This window comes from Armigeres subalbatus, unplaced genomic scaffold, assembly GCF_024139115.2.
Source record: "Armigeres subalbatus isolate Guangzhou_Male unplaced genomic scaffold, GZ_Asu_2 Contig141, whole genome shotgun sequence".
In the NCBI taxonomy this organism is placed as follows: domain Eukaryota; kingdom Metazoa; phylum Arthropoda; class Insecta; order Diptera; family Culicidae; genus Armigeres; species Armigeres subalbatus.
Window position 1 is genome coordinate 321,532 of NW_026942188.1, and position 18,022 is coordinate 339,553.

The window sequence follows — 18,022 nt, forward strand, 5'->3', positions numbered from 1 at the left end:
GCCCAAGTCACGAAACAGCAAAATAAATTACCCTAAAATTGATTGCTACATCAACGCGCAAAGCCAGTTCGATACATATTCATTTACCCAGAACAGTTGAGGTCCCTGTGAAATAAAGTGGAACGCGGCATGTGCTTTTAGAATCTTACTTTCGTACGGTCACCGACTCAGTTACTGAAATGCTCACTGAATAAATTGTGAACCTTATTCACCATGACCGAAAAACAGGCTCGCTGTGCAGAGACTTGGCGGTTACATTTCATTTATTTGTTTGTATCTTTTTAGATACGCGTATTTCCACCTCAATTGCAACGTCATCATCGGTGTCTTGTACTTCTTCGACTCGACTGGAACCTCCGATCAGCTATCTTACGTTCATTTATCGCGCATAAAAAACACAATGCAATTTAAAAAAAAAAACTCTCTGGGCTGCCCACCTGATGAAGTTTATTTCCGTCTTGTGGTTGATTACGAAGTGTCGATGTAAATAAACCATTTAATTGACGGTCCAGAGGAATCAAATAAATTTGATTAATCAGTTCGTCAGTGAGTCTGGTACTCAGCGAGCAATCATTGTTTTGTCGCATAGGATTGAAGCATCAACAGGGGAGCTCTTTCGATATAATCAGAACTCCAACTGTGGTACAGCCTCACGTTTTTGCAGCGAACCAACGGTTTGTAGGGGGAAATGGTTTCTCTTGACATGGCGGCAAAAGACCAAATTTAATGATCCATTTCGGACATTTTGTTGGACTCTTTCTTCTAATACAAAAAGGGGTTTTGCCTCACTCCCAGTGACGACGTTGCTGGTAATTTTTGAAATCCTATATGACAAACTATCGAATGGCTTGGAAGGTGCATTTTGCACATTCGCCCGCAGACGACACAACTAATCAGGCCGATCTGCTGAGCCTAACTCACCGACGACGTCGTCCGACGTAATAAATTTGAGGAAAGCTGATATTCCGTTACCCACTCAGCCATTCCGATGTGTGAGAGAAATTCCGCAATGTAGGTCTCGGGCGCCACACAAACGCCGCCGCCGGTTCGGAAGCCGACAGAGAGATAAGAATTCTTGTGGAAATGATTCATTGCGGATGGATGCGTACTGGAGGCGGCTTGAATGGGCATTGACATTACAAATGGTTTCAACGATGGAGAAGCGCTTCATTTGAAGCACAGTGACAGGTCTTCAAACAATCATATGGAATGACGCACCAAATAGTTGCCACATAGTGTCTTATTTGAACTTATTCTCATTTATTATTATTATTTTCATATGACAACTTAGTCTAAATGAAATTATTACTCAAATATTATTTATTATTGAAATAATCGTCCCTCATTTGCCGTGCGATGTGATGTGCGGCTACAAAGCAAGACCATGCTAAGGGTGGCTATGTTCGATTCCCGATGCCGGTTTAGGCAATTTTCGAGCTTTTCCAGCTTCTGCAGGAAGCTTTTCCAGCTTCTGCAGGAAGCTTTTCCAGCTTCTGCATGAAGCTTCTCCAACTTCTGCAAGAAGCTTTTCCACCTTCTGCAGGAAGATTTTCCAGCTTCTGCAGGAAGATTTTCCAGCTTCTGCAGGAAGATTTTCCAGCTTCTGCAGGAAGCTTTCCAGCTTCTGCAGGAAGCTTTTCCAACTTCTGCAGGAAGCTTTTCCAGCTTCTGCAGGAAGCTTTTCCAGCTTCTGCAGGAAGCTTTTCCAGCTTCTGCAGGAAGCTTTTCCAGCTTCTGCAGCAAGCTTTAGCTTTCCAGCTTCTGCAGGAAGCTCTGCAGGGCTTTTCCAGCTTCTGCAGGAAGCTTTTCCAGCTTCTGCCGGAAGCTTTTCCAGCTCCTGCAGGAAGCTTTTCCAGCTTCTGCCGAAAGCTTTTCCAGCTTCTGCAGGCAGCTTTTCCCGCTTCTGCAGGAGTCTTTTCCAGCTTCTGCAGGAAGCTTTTCCAGCTTCTGCAGCCTGCAGCTTTTCCAGCTTCTGCAGGAAGCTTTCCAGCTTCTGCAGGAAGCTTTTCCAGCTTCTGCAGGAAGCTTTTCCAGCTTCTGCAGGAAGCTTTCCAGCTCTGCAGGAAGCTTCTTCCAGCTCTGCAGGAAGCTTTCCAGCTTCTGCAGGAAGCTTCTTCCAGCTCTGCAGGAAGCTTTCCAGCTTCTGCAGGAGCTCCAGCTTCTGCAGGCTTTCCAGCTTCTGCAGGAAGCTTTCCAGCTTCTGCAGGAAGCTTTTCCAGCTGCAGGAAGCTTTCCAGCTTCTGCAGGAGCTTTCCAGCTTCTGCAGGAAGCTCCAGCTCTGCAGGGCTTTCCAGCTTCTGCAGGAAGCTTTCCAGCTTCTGCAGGAAGCTTTCCAGCTTCTGCAGGAAGCTTTCCAGCTTCTGCAGGAAGCTTTCCAGCTTCTGCAGGAAGCTTTTCCAGCTTCTGCAGGAAGCTTTTCCAGCTTCTGCAGGAAGCTTCTTCCAGCTTCTGCAGGAAGCTTTCCAGCTTCTGCAGGAAGCTTTTCCAGCTTCTGCAGGAAGCTTTTCCAGCTTCTGCAGGAAGCTTTCCAGCTTCTGCAGGAAGCTTTTTCCAGCTTCTGCAGGAAGCTTTCCAGCTTCTGCAGGAAGCTTTTCCAGCTTCTGCAGGAAGCTTTTCCAGCTTCTGCAGGAAGCTTTCCAGCTTCTGCAGGAAGCTTTTCCAGCTTCTGCAGGAAGATTTTCCAGCTTCTGCAGGAAGCTTTCCAGCTTCTGCAGGAAGCTTTCCAGCTTCTGCAGGAAGCTTTTCCAGCTTCTGCAGGAAGCTTCTCCAGCTTCTGCAGGAAGATTTTCCAGCTTCTGCAGGAAGCTTTTCCAGCTTCTGCCGGAAGCTTTTCCAGCTTCTGCAGGAAGCTTTTCCAGCTGCTGCCGGAAGCTTTTCCAGCTTCTGCAGGACGCTTTTCCACCTTCTGCAGGAAGCTTTTCCAGCTTCTGCCGGAAGCTTTCCAGCTTCTGCAGGAAGCTTTTCCAGCTTCTGCAGGAAGCTTTTCCAGCTTCTGCAGGAAGCTTTCCAGCTTCTGCAGGAAGCTTTTCCAGCTTCTGCAGGAAGCTTTCCAGCTTCTGCAGGAAGCTTTCCAGCTTCTGCAGGAAGCTTCTTCCAGCTTCTGCAGGAAGCTTTCCAGCTTCTGCAGGAAGCTTTTCCAGCTTCTGCAGGAAGCTTTCCAGCTTCTGCAGGAAGCTTTCCAGCTTCTGCAGGAAGCTTTTCCAGCTTCTGCAGGAAGCTTTCCAGCTTCTGCAGGAAGCTTTCCAGCTTCTGCAGGAAGCTTTCCAGCTTCTGCAGGAAGCTTTTCCAGCTTCTGCAGGAAGCTTCTTCCAGCTTCTGCAGGAAGCTTTTCCAGCTTCTGCAGGAAGCTTTCCAGCTTCTGCAGGAAGCTTTTCCAGCTTCTGCAGGAAGCTTTTCCAGCTTCTGCAGGAAGCTTTTCCAGCTTCTGCAGGAAGCTTTCCAGCTTCTGCAGGAAGCTTTCCAGCTTCTGCAGGAAGCTTTCCAGCTTCTGCAGGAAGCTTTTCCAGCTTCTGCAGGAAGCTTTTCCAGCTTCTGCAGGAAGCTTTTCCAGCTTCTGCAGGAAGCTTTCCAGCTCTGCAGGAAGCTTTCCAGCTTCTGCAGGAAGCTTCTTCCAGCTTCTGCAGGAAGCTTCTCCAGCTTCTGCAGGAAGCTTTCCAGCTTCTGCAGGAAGCTTCTTCCAGCTTCTGCAGGAAGCTTCTTCCAGCTTCTGCAGGAAGCTTTTCCAGCTTCTGCAGGAAGCTTTCCAGCTTCTGCAGGAAGCTTTCCAGCTTCTGCAGGAAGCTTTTCCAGCTTCTGCAGGAAGCTTCTTCCAGCTTCTGCAGGAAGTTTTCCAGCTTCTGCAGGAAGCTTTCCAGCTTCTGCAGGAAGCTTTTCCAGCTTCTGCCGGAAGCTTTTCCAGCTTCTGCAGGAAGCTTTTCCAGCTTCTGCAGGAAGCTTTCCAGCTTCTGCAGGAAGCTTTTTCCAGCTTCTGCAGGACGCTTTTCCAGCTTCTGCAGGAAGCTTTTCCAGCTTCTGCAGGAAGCTTTTCCAGCTTCTGCAGGAAGCTTTTCCAGCTTATGCATGAAGCTTTCAAGCTTGTGCAGGAATGTTTTCCAGCTTCTGCAGGAAGCTTCTTCCAGCTTCTGCAGGAAGCTTTCCAGCTTCTGCAGGAAGCTTTCCAGCTTCTGCAGGAAGCTTTTCCAGCTCTGCAGGAAGCTTCTTCCAGCTTCTGCAGGAAGCTTTTCCAGCTTCTGCAGGAAGCTTTCCAGCTTCTGCAGGAAGCTTTCTTCCAGCTTCTGCAGGAAGCTTTCCAGCTTCTGCAGGAAGCTTTTCCAGCTCTGCAGGAAGCTTCTTCCAGCTTCTGCAGGAAGCTTTCCAGCTTCTGCAGGAGCTTTCCAGCTTCTGCAGCTTTCCAGCTTCTGCAGGAAGCTTTTCCAGCTTCTGCAGGAAGCTTCTTCCAGCTTCTGCAGGAAGCTTTTCCAGCTTCTGCAGGAAGCTTTCCAGCTTCTGCAGGAAGCTTTTCCAGCTTCTGCAGGAAGCTTTCCAGCTTCTGCAGGAAGCTTTCCAGCTCTGCAGGAAGCTTTTCCAGCTTCTGCAGGAAGCTTTCCAGCTTCTGCAGGAAGCTTTTCCAGCTTCTGCAGGAAGCTTTTCCAGCTTCTGCAGGAAGCTTTTCCAGCTTCTGCAGGAAGCTTTCCAGCTTCTGCAGGAAGCTTTCCAGCTTCTGCAGGAAGCTTTTCCAGCTTCTGCAGGAAGCTTTCCAGCTTCTGCAGGAAGCTTTTCCAGCCTGCAGGAAGCTTTCCAGCTTCTGCAGGAAGCTTTTCCAGCTTCTGCAGGAAGCTTTCCAGCTCTGCAGGAAGCTTTCCAGCTTCTGCAGGAAGCTTTCCAGCTTCTGCAGGAAGCTTTTCCAGCTTCTGCAGGAAGCTTTTCCAGCTTCTGCAGGAAGCTTTCCAGCTTCTGCAGGAAGCTTTTCCAGCTTCTGCAGGAAGCTTCTTCCAGCTTCTGCAGGAAGCTTTCCAGCTTCTGCAGGAAGCTTCTTCCAGCTTCTGCAGGAAGCTTTCCAGCTTCTGCAGGAAGCTTTCCAGCTTCTGCAGGAAGCTTTTCCAGCTTCTGCAGGAAGCTTTTCCAGCTTCTGCAGGAAGCTTTTCCAGCTTCTGCAGGAAGTTTTCCAGCTTCTGCAGGAAGCTTTTCCAGCTTCTGCAGGAAGCTTCTTCCAGCTCTGCAGGAAGCTTTCCAGCTTCTGCAGGAAGTTTTCCAGCTTCTGCAGGAAGCTTTTCCAGCTTCTGCAGGAAGCTTCTTCCAGCTTCTGCAGGAAGCTTTCCAGCTTCTGCAGGAAGCTTTCCAGCTTCTGCAGGAAGCTTTCCAGCTTCTGCAGGAAGCTTTTCCAGCTTCTGCAGGAAGCTTTTCCAGCTTCTGCAGGAAGCTTTCCAGCTTCTGCAGGAAGCTTTCCAGCTTCTGCAGGAAGCTTTTCCAGCTTCTGCAGGAAGCTTTCCAGCTCTGCAGGAAGCTTTCCAGCTTCTGCAGGAAGCTTTTCCAGCTTCTGCAGGAAGCTTTTCCAGCTTCTGCAGGAAGCTTCTTCCAGCTTCTGCAGGAAGCTTCTTCCAGCTCTGCAGGAAGCTTCTTCCAGCTCTGCAGGAAGCTTTCCAGCTTCTGCAGGAAGCTTTCCAGCTTCTGCAGGAAGCTTCTTCCAGCTTCTGCAGGAAGCTTTCCAGCTTCTGCAGGAAGCTTTCCAGCTTCTGCAGGAAGCTTTTCCAGCTTCTGCAGGAAGCTTTTCCAGCTTCTGCAGTGCTTTCCAGCTTCTGCAGGAAGCTTTTCCAGCTTCTGCAGTAAGCTTTTCCAGCTTCTGCAGGAAGCTTTTCCAGCTTCTGCTGGAAGCTCTTCCAGCTTCTGCTGGAAGCTCTTCCAGCTTCTGCTGGAAGCTCTTCCAGCTTCTGCAGGAAGCTTTTCCAGCTTCTGCAGGAAGCTTTTCCAGCTTCTGCAGGAAGCTTTTCCAGCTTCTGCAGGAAGCTTTTCCAGCTTCTGCAGGAAGCTTTTCCAGCTTCTGCAGGAAGCTTTTCCAGCTTCTGCAGGAAGCTTTCCAGCTTCTGCAGGAGCTTCTTCCAGCTTCTGCAGGAAGCTTTCCAGCTTCTGCAGGAAGCTTCTTCCAGCTTCTGCAGGAAGCTTTCCAGCTTCTGCAGGAAGCTTCTTCCAGCTTCTGCAGGAAGCTTTTCCAGCTTCTGCAGGAAGCTTTCCAGCTTCTGCAGGAAGCTTTTCCAGCTTCTGCAGGAAGCTCTTCCAGCTCTGCAGGAAGCTTCTTCCAGCTTCTGCAGGAAGCTTCTTCCAGCTTCTGCAGGAAGCTTTCCAGCTTCTGCAGGAAGCTTCTTCCAGCTTCTGCAGGAAGCTTTCCAGCTTCTGCAGGAAGCTTTCCAGCTTCTGCAGGAAGCTTTCCAGCTTCTGCAGGAAGCTTTTCCAGCTTCTGCAGGAAGCTTCTTCCAGCTTCTGCAGGAAGCTTTTCCAGCTTCTGCAGGAAGCTTTTCCAGCTTCTGCAGGAAGCTTTCCAGCTTCTGCAGGAAGCTTTCCAGCTTCTGCAGGAAGCTTTTCCAGCTTCTGCAGGAAGCTTCTTCCAGCTCTGCAGGAAGCTTTCCAGCTCTGCAGGAAGCTTTTCCAGCTTCTGCAGGAAGCTTTTCCAGCTTCTGCAGGAAGCTTTCCAGCTTCTGCAGGAAGCTTCCAGCTTCTGCTGGAAGCTCTTCCAGCTTCTGCAGGAAGCTCTTCCAGCTTCTGCAGGAAGCTTCCAGCTTCTGCAGGAAGCTTTCCAGCTTCTGCAGGAAGCTTTTCCAGCTTCTGCAGGAAGCTTTTCCAGCTTCTGCAGGAAGCTTTTCCAGCTCTGCAGGAAGCTTTCCAGCTTCTCCAGGAAGCTTTCCCAGCTTCTGCAGGAAGCTTTCCAGCTCTGCAGGAAGCTTCTTCCAGCTTCTGCAGGAAGCTTTCCAGCTTCTGCAGGAAGCTTTCCAGCTTCTGCAGGAAGCTTTTCCAGCTTCTGCAGGAAGCTTTTCCAGCTTCTGCAGGAAGATTTTCCAGCTTCTGCAGGAAGCTTTTCCAGCTTCTGCAGGAAGCTTTTCCAGCTTCTGCAGGAAGCTTTTCCAGCTTCTGCAGGAAGCTTTTCCAGCTTCTGCAGGAAGCTTTTCCAGCTTCTGCAGGAAGCTTTTCCAGCTTCTGCAGGAAGCTTTTCCAGCTTCTGCAGGAAGCTTTTCCAGCTTCTGCAGGAAGCTTTTCCAGCTTCTGCAGCAAGCTTTTCCAGCTTCTGCAGGAAACTTCTGCATCTTTGACAGGACTCTTTTTCGCTTCTGCAGGGATTTTTTCTAGTTTCTTGCTCTTCCCGCGTATTTATTTGGCTCTACTTGATTTTGGCAACATAAAAATTCCGAAAATGTCCAATGAGCTCCGTGCACGTTGTTGTTGAAAATCGAAGAAGCAATACACAATATCATACAAAAGTATTGTACAGTAACAATTTTATGACTTATTTGTGCTACATTTGGATTTTATTCTCTGGGTCCAGTCTGACAACAAAATCAAGCAGAACGCCACTGGAAAAAGCTCGTTAGTTTTTTTAAGGGCCTTCGACCACTATTGACGACACCTACCGTACAGGAAATCAGATTCAATCCAGAGGCAATCAACTTTGACGGGTGATAAGCAGACGTGACAAATCAACCGTAATAGGAAAAAGAATGAGTTTGAAAGCAGAGGGGATTATGTCGGTGCGCTTCATCCAGACTCCTACCCGGCGGTCCGGCCTCGGTCACCTGGACTCATCGCGCGTGCATCAACGTTGGCGCCCATCAGGAAGTCTTAGTCGTGTCAAAACAGCCCGGGGTCATTGTCTCGGTCTTTCCAACAGAGACCGGCAAGATTGATGAAGATTCTTTCTCAAATCGGTTCAACCTTTTCGTGCCGGCGCGAGCGCGGTGCTTAAATTATATTGTTTTGACAGTATAATGGGAAAATGAGAAAATCTATTCTTGGGGCCGCCGCCAGGCGGTGTGATGGGGGTTATGTAAGGTCTCACCGCTTAGAAGAGTGGATGCTCTTTGGATGGCATTTCCGTTTGACCGAATAGTCTTTTATGGATGAACAATGCATTTGATAGCGACAAAAGGGGACGGCGCTCTGAAGACACGAGCTAACTGTTTGTTGGAGGCATTGGTGTTAATAACCGATCCATTGTCCACGAAGAGGTTGGTATTTTAGGTGAAGGCACCGAGTGCGTGTCTCGCGTTGGATGATGAGTTATATTCTGTTGGGCTTGTTAGGTAAACATACCAGACAATTAGCAACATGCTACAAATGCACGAATATGTTATGTAACGATATAAATTTATGTTCGTATGATCGTATGATTCTCAGAATGTGATGTTATCTACGGATTGCCATTTATTATGGTTCATGTAGTTGGAAAAATGTTTTCTTTTTCTGACAATCATCATCATCATTGTAAAGAAATATAATGGGAATGAAATAACGACCGGTTAGCAAAGTTTTTAGTCCCAAATGGGAAGTATTTTTACTTACATGTTTCTGCGATGGTAAGATTTTTTTAATAATTGATTGAGTCTGAAACAGAAGAAAAAATGATTATTTAAAGAAAACTTTTTAAAATTTAAATAAATAAGTTTAAAACCAGAAATTCAACAGTTGGACTGACAAGCCATTGAAATAAAGGAGTAACATTCAGGATGTGTGACATGTACACTATCATTGATAGTGATCAAGAATATCCAATGTTGATATTACACGTAGATTCCATTATGATCGATTAGTGGTTTTGCTGTCCAACTAATCATCTTCCTTCATGTTTCAGCTGAAGGTGCTCAGGACTGTTTGTCAATATCGGTCGGCTCTCATTTTTTTTCTCAGGTACAAACATGTTAATAACAAAGTTGAGCAACTCGCATAATACTTGTAAAAACAGAAGGCACCCACTGCACATTCCTTCTATCAATTGCACCAATTCGGCATTCGACCTCGCTCAAATCGTTTCAATTTAGACGCAGTTATGTTTCGAACATCACGATATTGAAAATGGAAACTACTCTCGCACGAAGCATCACTGGTTAAAAAAATGAGAAGAAAAAAAGTGGTCCACGACTAATAGGGGCTCGGTAGGGGCTCAGTGTGCTAATGCATCAGTAATAGCCTATTAAATGTTACTCGGTTAAAAGTGAGACTCGATCATCTGCCAAGTGATGTGACGCAACAAATATGAGCCAAAATTATCACTCCCGCCCGCTTGGTCTTGCCAAGATGAAGCCGAACGAAAGCCGTAGGCATGTCGAATGTGTACTAAATTGAAAATTTCCTCATCGGTTGCGTGCGGTGCAAGGAAACAAACACCGTGATTTGCAAATGTAGGCCCGGACAAATATGTACGATTTGATTCGAGAATTTGAGCATGGTTGAAAGGATGATGATACCTCCGGTTACTTGTGGAAGCATCATAACCTTCGCGAACTAAATCACCCATGGAAGTTGACCCACAAGCAATGTAAGACAAAACGTGCGCATCGCCAGAGAAGGCATGTGCATTTCGGGGCCAGGAAAAGCGTGTCAAACGGCAATTCATGCTTTTACGATGGATGTAGTTGAAAAGATGATTGAGTAGAAAATTTATGTGTTTGAAAGTGAGGCACGCTGAATGCATAGAAAAGGAAAATGCATGGAAAGCTACATGCATGATTTAATCCGTAACAAATTGTTACCTGTATTATCGTTAACTATATTGTTTCTTGGCGCAGCAAATAAAAAAGCTCTACAATTCAGAACTATGACCATTATTGACCAGAATATGGAACATATTGTCGGAAGTTTAAAAATATTTTGGGGTGCTCTGTTCTACAGGACTCTGCTCGTAGAAAATTTGTACTACGCTTCCATGAAGCCTCTTGCCTAAGGGCGCTCGCCAACTTTTGTGGTTTGGGCGATCGAACAAAAGGCCGTAACATTCACGCTATCCCAGGTAGTTTGGAAAACGAGTCAAGTACGAAACACTAAAGACGGCCATACTGAGCTCGAAATACGTATCTGTCACGGTACAATCAAGTGGTGGAATTAAATGAGATAGAACAAACTCGTCCAATGACAAGTGAGTTTGGAATATTTGTAACAACATTTGCGCACCTTTGAATATTTATTTATTTATTTATTATCAGACTAAGGCCGGAGTGGCCTGTGCTGCACATAAAAGTCTTCTCCATTCAGCTCGGTCCATGGCTGCACTTCGCCAACCACGCAGTCTGCGGAGGATCCGCAAATCGTCCTCTACCTGATCGATCCACCTTGCCCGCTGTGCACCCCGCCTTCTTGTTCCCGTCGGATCATTGTCGAGAACCATTTTCACCGGATTACCGTCCGACATTCTGGCTACGTGCCCGGCCCACCACAGTCTTCCGATTTTCGCGGTGTGAACGATGGATGGTTCTCCCAAAGCTGATGCAACTCGTGGTTCATTCGCCTCCTCCACGTACCGTCCGCCATCTGCACTCCACCATAGATGGTATGCAACACTTTCCTTTCAAAAACTCCCAGTGCGCGTTGGTCCTCCACGAGCATCGTCCAGGTCTCGTGTCCGTAGAGAACTACCGGTCTTATAAGCGTTTTGTAGATAGTCAGTTTGGTACGGCGGCGAACTCTATTCGATCGAAGCGTCTTGCGGAGTCCAAAGTACGTACGATTTCCAGCCACTATGCGTCTCCGAATTTCTCTGCTGGTATCGTTATCGGCGGTCACCAGTGAGCCCAAGTACACGAATTCTTCAACCACCTCGATTTCGTCACCACCGATAGAAACTCGTGGTGGGTGGCTTACATTGACCTCTCTTGAGCCTCTTCCTATCATGTACTTCGTCTTCGACGTGTTGATGACTGGTCCAATCCGTTTAGCTTCGCTTTTCAGTCTGATGTAGGCTTCTTCCATCCTCTCAAAGTTACGTGCCATGATATCAATGTCGTCGGCGAAACCAAATAACTGGACGGACTTCGTGAAAATCGTACCACTCGTGTCAATCCCTGCCCTTCGTATTACTCCCTCCAAAGCGATGTTGAATAGCAGACATGAGAGACCATCACCTTGCCGTAACCCTCTACGCGTTTCGAAGGGACTCGAGAATGCCCCTGAAACTCTAACGACGCACATCACCCGATCCATCGTCGCCTTGATCAACCATATCAGTTTATCCGGAAATCCGTTTTCGTGCATTAGCTGCCATAGCTGGTCCCGATCGATTGTATCATATGCGGCTTTGAAGTCGATAAATAGATGATGTTTGGGCACGTTGTATTCGCGGCATTTCTGCAATACCTGACGTATGGCGAACACCTGGTCTGTGGTAGAGCGTTCACCCATAAATCCCGCCTGGTACTGCCTCAGTGTTAGTCGGCAGCATAAAATTTGGGAGAGTACCTTGTAGGCGGCGTTCAGCAATGTGTGCGCGGTAGTTGCTACAATCCAGCTTATCGCCCTTTTTGTAGATGGGACACACGACACCTCCCATCCACTCCTGCGGGAGAACCTCATTCTCCCAAACCTTGGTAATCACCCAGTGCAGCGCTCTAGCCCGTGCCTCACCACCGTGTTTAAACAGTTCTCCTGGTAGTTAGTCAACTCCAGGGGCTTTGTTGTTTTTCAGCCGGCCGATCTCCTCCTGGATTTCCTGGAGATTCAGAGCCGGAAGTCGCATGTCCTGTGCGCGTGCTCCTAGGATCATTACCATAGCGCCACCGTTGTCTGCCATATCGCCATTCAGGTGCTCTTCGTAGAGCTGCCGCCACCTTTGGATCACCTCACGCTCGTTTGTAAGAAGGTTTCTGTTTATGTCCTTACACATGTCGGGCTGTGTTACGTGGCCCTTACGTGAACGGTTCACCTTCTCATAGAACTTTCGTGCGTTATTAGCGCGGTACAGTTCCTCCGTCTCTTCACGGTCTCGATCTTCCTGCTGGCGCTTTTTCCTCCGGAAAATCGAGTTTTGTCTGTTCCGCGCCCGTTTGTATCGTGCCTCGTTCACCTTCGTGTGGTGTTACAGCAATCTCGCCCATGCTGCATTCTTCTCCTCAACTAACTGCTCACATTCGCCGTCATACCAGTCGTTTCTCTGATCCGGAGCCACCGTGCCTAGTGCAGCGGTTGCGGTGCTTCCAATGGCGGATTGAATATCTCTCCAGCCATCTTCAAGAGATGCTGCGCCTAGCTGCTCTTCCGTTGGGAGTGCCACTTCCAGCTGCTGCGCGTAGTTTTGGGCTAGTCTACCATCTTGTAGCCGCCCAATGTTTAGCCGCGGCGGACGACTCCGACGCGTGTTGATCACCGTCGAGAGTTTTGAGCGCAGACATACTGAAACCAGGTAGTGGTCGGATTCAATATTCACACTGCGGTAAGTGCGTACGTTCGTGATGTCGGAGAAGAATTTGCCGTCGATTAGAACGTGGTCGATTTGGTTTTCCGTTATTTGATTAGGTGATTTCCATGTGGCCTTGTGGATATTCTTGCGGGGGAAGAAAGTGCTTCGGACTACCATCCCGCGGGAGGCTGCAAAGTTTATGCATCGTTGGCCGTTGTCGTTCAATACGGTATGCAGACTATTCGGTCCGATGACCGATCTATACATTTCCTCTCTTCCTACCTGAGCGTTCATGTCACCGATGACGATTTTGACGTCCTGCAGTGGGCATCCATCGTATGTCTGCTCCAGCTGCGCATAGAACGCTTCTTTCTCGTCGTCGGATCTCCCTTCGTGTGGGCAGTGCACGTTGATGATGCTATAGTTGAAGAAACGGCCTTTTATCCTCAGCTTGCACATCCTTGCGTTGATTGGCTGCCACCCAATCACGCGTTGGCGCATCTTTCCCAGCACTATGAAGCCGGTGCCCAGCTCGTTGGTGGTGCCACAGCTTTGGTAGAAGGTAACCGCTCGATGCCCGCTTTTCACACTTTCTGTCCTGTCCAGCAGATTTCCTGCAGCGCTACGACATCGAAGGCGGCGCTACGACATCGAAGAAGCCATGTTCCAAGCTTCCAATCGTGATCTTTTATTCGTCGCTTAGGTCGTTGCCGATTGTATCGAGTCGTATTATCTTTTATGTTGTTTCTAATTATTGGTTTTAAAGGTGGCTTATTGGGCCTGCGCAAACCTCCTATCTCACCGGAGGGCCGTCGTATTAAGTCTGTTTAGGGCCCACCTAAAACCAGGACTTGGGTTAATTGTGTTGCTTACATAAACATGTAGCCCTTGAAGGATCCTGAGGCTTTTCTAATTGGTCTAATATGGGCGGCGCGAGAGCCGAACTAGTGGCAAATGACATTAATGTCATCCCATTCCGTGACATTTCCTCAATTTCGTTCTCACACAAAGCTCTAGAACCTTTTAAGCCCGGATGCGGCCCTTGGCTCCATTTTTTTTTAGTCTGCGACGTGTAAGAAAAAATACTTTATAACAGGTCCAGAAGCTTTTCTATCTGGCTCGAGAAGATCCTTCTTATTCCTTATTAATAAACACTGTAGGTTATTTCGATGCTGGGTCATTAGGCCGAAGGCCGTTAGGCCGAAGGTCATTAGGCCGAAGGCCATTAGGCCGAATGGTCATTAGGCCGAATGGTCATTAGGCCGAATGAGAACTGGGGAGTGAGAAGTGAGTAGTGCGATGTGAGGATGAAGTATAACGGAAGAAGAAAAAGCTAAAAGGAGGAAGAAGGAAGAAGGAAAAAGGAAGAAGGAAGAAGGAAAAAAGAAGAAAGAAGAAGGAAGAAGGAAGGAGGAAGAATGATGAAGGAAGAAGGAAGAAGAAAGGAAGAAGAAAGAAAGAAGAATGAAGATAGAAGAAGGAAGAAGAAAGAAGGTAGAAGAAGAATGAAGATAGAAGAAGGAAGAAGAAAGAAGGTAGAAGGAAGAAGGAAGAAGAAAGAAGGAAGAAGAAAGAAGGAAGAAGAAATAAGGAAGACGGAAGAAGGAAGAAAGAAGAAGGAAAAAAGAAAAAGGAAGAAACATGAAAAAAGGAGGAAGAAGGAAGAAGGGAGAAGAAATTAGGAAGAAGGAAAAAGAAAGAAAGAAGAAGGAAAAGGATCAAGGAAGAAGAAAGGAGGAAGAAGGAAGAAGGAAGAAGAAAGAAGAAAGAAGAAGAAAGGAAGAAGGAAGAAGAAGAAAGAAGGAAGTAAAGAAGTAATAAGAAATAAGGAAGAAGAAAGAACGAAGAAAGAAGGAAGAAGGAAAAAGGAATAAGGAAGAAGACAGAAGGAAGAAAGAAGTAAATAAGTAAGAAGACAGAAGGAAGAAAGAAGTAAATAAGTAAGAAGGAAGGAAGAAGGAAGAAAGAAGAAGGAAGAAGGAAGAAGAAAGAAAGAAGAAGAAAAAGAAGGAAGATGGAAGAAGAAAGAAGTAAGAAGGAGGAAGAAGGAAGAAGGAAGAAGGTGGGAGGAAGAAGGAAGAAGGAAGAAGGAAGTAAAGAAGTAATAAGGAAGAAGCGAGAAGGAAGAATGAAGAATGAAAAAAGAAGGAAGAAGGAAGAGGAAGAAAGAAGAAGGAAGAAAGAAAAAGGAAGAAGTAAGAAGAAAGAAGAAAGAAGTATGAAGATGGAAGAAGGAAGAAGAAAGAAGGAAGAAAGAAGAAGGAAGAAGAAAGAACGAAGTAAGAAAAAAGAATGAAATAGGAAGAATGAAGAAGAAGAAGGAATAAGGAAGAAGACAGAAGGAAGAAGGAACAAGGAAGTAAATAAGTAAGAAGGAAAGAAGAAGGAAGAAAGAAAAGAAGAAGAAAGAAGTAAGAAGAAGGAAGAAGGAAGAAGAAAGAAGGAAGAAGTAAGAAGGAGGAAAAAGGAAGAAGGACGAAGGAAGAATGAAGAATAAATAATGAAGGAAGAAGAAAGAAGGAAAAAGGAAGAAGACAGAAGGAAGAAAGAAGTAAATAAGTAAGAAGACAGAAGGAAGAAAGAAGTAAATAAGTAAGAAGGAAGGAAGAAGGAAGAAAGAAGAAGGAAGAAGGAAGAAGGAAGCAGGAAGAAGGAAGAAGGAAGAAAGAAGAAGGAAGAAGGAAGAAAGAAGAAGAAAGAAGTAAGAAGAAGGAAGAAGGAAGTAGAGAAGTAAGAAGGAAGATGTGAGAAGAAAGAATGAAGAATGCAGGAAGAAGCAAAAATGAAGAAGGAAGAAACAAGAAAGAAGAAGGAAGAAGAAAGAAGAAAAAAGAAAGAAGTATGAAGATGGAAGAAGCAAGAAGGAAGAAACAAGAAAGAAGAAGGAAGAAGAAAGAACGAAGTAAGAAAAAAGAATGAAATAGGAAGAATGAAGAAGAAGAAGGAATAAGGAAGAAGACAGAAGGAAGAAAGAAGTAAATAAGTAAGAAGGAAGGAAGAAGGAAGAAAGAAGAAGGAAGAAGGAAGAAGAAAGAAAGAAGAAGAAAAAGAAGGAAGATGGAAGAAGAAAGAAGTAAGAAGGAGGAAGAAGGAAGATGGAAGAAGTAAGAAGGGAGTAAAGAAGTAAGAAGGAAGATGGAAGAAGGAAGAATGAAGAATAAAAAAAGAAGGAAGAAGCAAGAATGAAGAAGGAAGAAGGGAGAAGGAAGAAAGAAGAAAGAAGAAGGATGAAGACAGATAGCAGAAGAAGGATGCAAGAAGGGAGAAGGAAGAAGACAGATAGCATAAGGAAGATGCAAGAAGCGAGAAGGAAGAAGGGGTAAGGTGAAGAAAGAACTTATCATTTTCACTTTTTGCTTCTTTTTGCTAATTCGGCCTAATGGCCATTCGGCCTAATGACCGTTCGGGCTAATAACCATTCGGCCTTATGACCTTCGGCCAAATGGCCTTCGGCCTAATGGCCTGACACCGGTTATTACTGATTAAAACATTAAATCTTGGCAAGCACGGCGTCGAATAATGCCGCATGGCCAGTATTGCTATTAATGAGATTTTGGCAATACGGATGAAACCTTTCCAGGACGAAAAGCTTGCTAGGGAATGCAAATTGGATGTTGGTGATATCGTCTGCTCTAAAAAATGGCCTCCTTCTGTACTGCCGCTAACCGCAAGCCGAGCACATCTGTATATGGGCATCCATGCTCGGCTTGCGGTTAGCGGCAGTGTAGTACATATTAGTTTCTCGTAAAGCACGATGAAGAGTTGAAGATTTAAAAAAACCAACTGCTTCTGATTCTACCTGGTCGCAATCGATGAACATATGTACCGCATGTAAAATACAAGGCATATGTAGCTTTGATTACAATGAAGGAAACGACTACCGGGATAGGGCCGGGGAAAGCTGTTAAGAACTGTATGAAGGAGCCTGAACTTTTTTTTGAAAATTTAAGGCTTAACAACTAATAGAGCTCCGGCAGTGACGGGAAAGAACACGGGCGTTGTGGCACTTGAAAATTAAAGCAATTTGTTCATTTGTTAATCGATTGTTAATCAGCCACAAAAGTTAATTTGCGATATTGCTCTGATATTGAACTTTTATTATCCAACATGCAAACTATTGAAACAATTTGGGTAAATTGATTGTCGAAAACTGATTCATTTTTCTAATCCGGTAGAAAACAGTTCACGCAGATCTGTTAAATATGCTGGTAAAGTCGAAGCTTTCCAAAAGAAATTTTCTATTCTAGTTTTCAGCAAATTAGTAACAGCAATCCCATGACGTTGCCAATATCAAGTTTAAGATGTTTTGAATCTAAGAAGACCCTTGGCCTGATCAACGATGAAAGTTTCGCGTAAAAATTAGGACAAGTGGCACAAATCAAGTAGCACACATGTTTCAAGTCTGGTGCTGTTCTGTAGCATATCAACTGCCCTTTTTGCAATTCTGAGCTCATTCGAGTAATCAGAACCAATTTCGGATTGAATGAGTGACGGAGGTGTATTTTCCTATATATTTTGGCTAAAATTCCCATACAAACTTCAAATCAAATGCGCCAGCTTATGCAACAAGCGATTGAGCTGAAATTTTGAGAGATTGATATTCTCACCCAAGGACACAATCCTGGGGAATGCCCCGTGGAATTCGACAACTTTCTGTTTCCTGGGTCAGTCTACTAATCAATTTACTTACCGACGGTACAACGAAAAACAAAATATTTCGATGATCGCATGATCGTTCTGCGTGCTGGGCAAAATACGATCGGACGCGCACTCCCATTGCCTGAAGGGACGCAACTTCTTTACCTAAATTAAATCGTTTACCGAACATATGTTTTAGGACTTCGAATGTTAGTGGAGATGGAAGGCAAAGCAAAGAACATCAAGCTGCAGAAGAAATGTAAATCCTTTTTCAATACCGCACGAATTCCTTCTGGAATTCCAGGTGAACTGTTTTTGAAATTTCAAGCTAATTTCTTCTAAAGTTTTGAGAGGATTTCATCTGGACTTCCGGGCGAATTCCTTCTACAAATTCGGCCGAATTGCTTTTGGAATTCCAGCTGAACTTATTATTAAATTGCGGTCGAATTTCTCTGAAATTCCGGGCGAATTCCTTTGGAAATCCCAAGCAAATTAATTCTGGATATGCCTTATTTAGGGTCAATGCGTGCACTTTGAAAATGATAAATCTACATTTGAAGGTCTCTTTCGAAAAAAATATATTAAGCTCTTTTAGTGGAATGTATCCAACCGGCTAAGACAGATTAGTACTCTCCATTTAATTCCACCAATTAATTTTCGATATCTTTACTAGTCGAGCCAAGTACGAGACTGAAGACGACCACAGTTATGGTCGAAATACGTATCTGCAACGAGATCGAAAATTAATGGGTGAAAGTAGATGGAGAGTACTTAATTCGTCTTAGACGATTGAATCCATTCCACTAAAAAAGCTTAATATATTCTTCGGAAGAGACCTTTGTCAAAATTAGAGATGGGCAAAACGGATCATTTCGTTGAACGGATCAGATCTGGCTCATTCAGTTTTATTTATTATTATTATTATCAATTATTTATTTATTTATTTTTATTCATCTGACAGCTTAGTCTTACTGAATGAAACTAAAACTAACGATTACAATAATAGTGACCTCTTCACCCTATTTGTAAAACGTTCGG

General features: G+C 45.4%; 1 protein-coding gene across 3 annotated transcripts in view; it reads right to left on the minus strand.

Annotated features, from left to right (window-relative positions):
* Positions 1–18,022, minus strand: part of LOC134202768 (uncharacterized) — a 126,305-nt gene that overhangs the window by 98,405 nt on the left and 9,878 nt on the right. For all 3 annotated transcript variants that reach the window (XM_062677760.1, XM_062677758.1, XM_062677757.1), the window contains exon 2: positions 8,524–8,565. The gene's annotated coding sequence lies outside the window, so the exon portion shown is untranslated. The remainder of the gene's footprint in view (positions 1–8,523; positions 8,566–18,022) is intronic.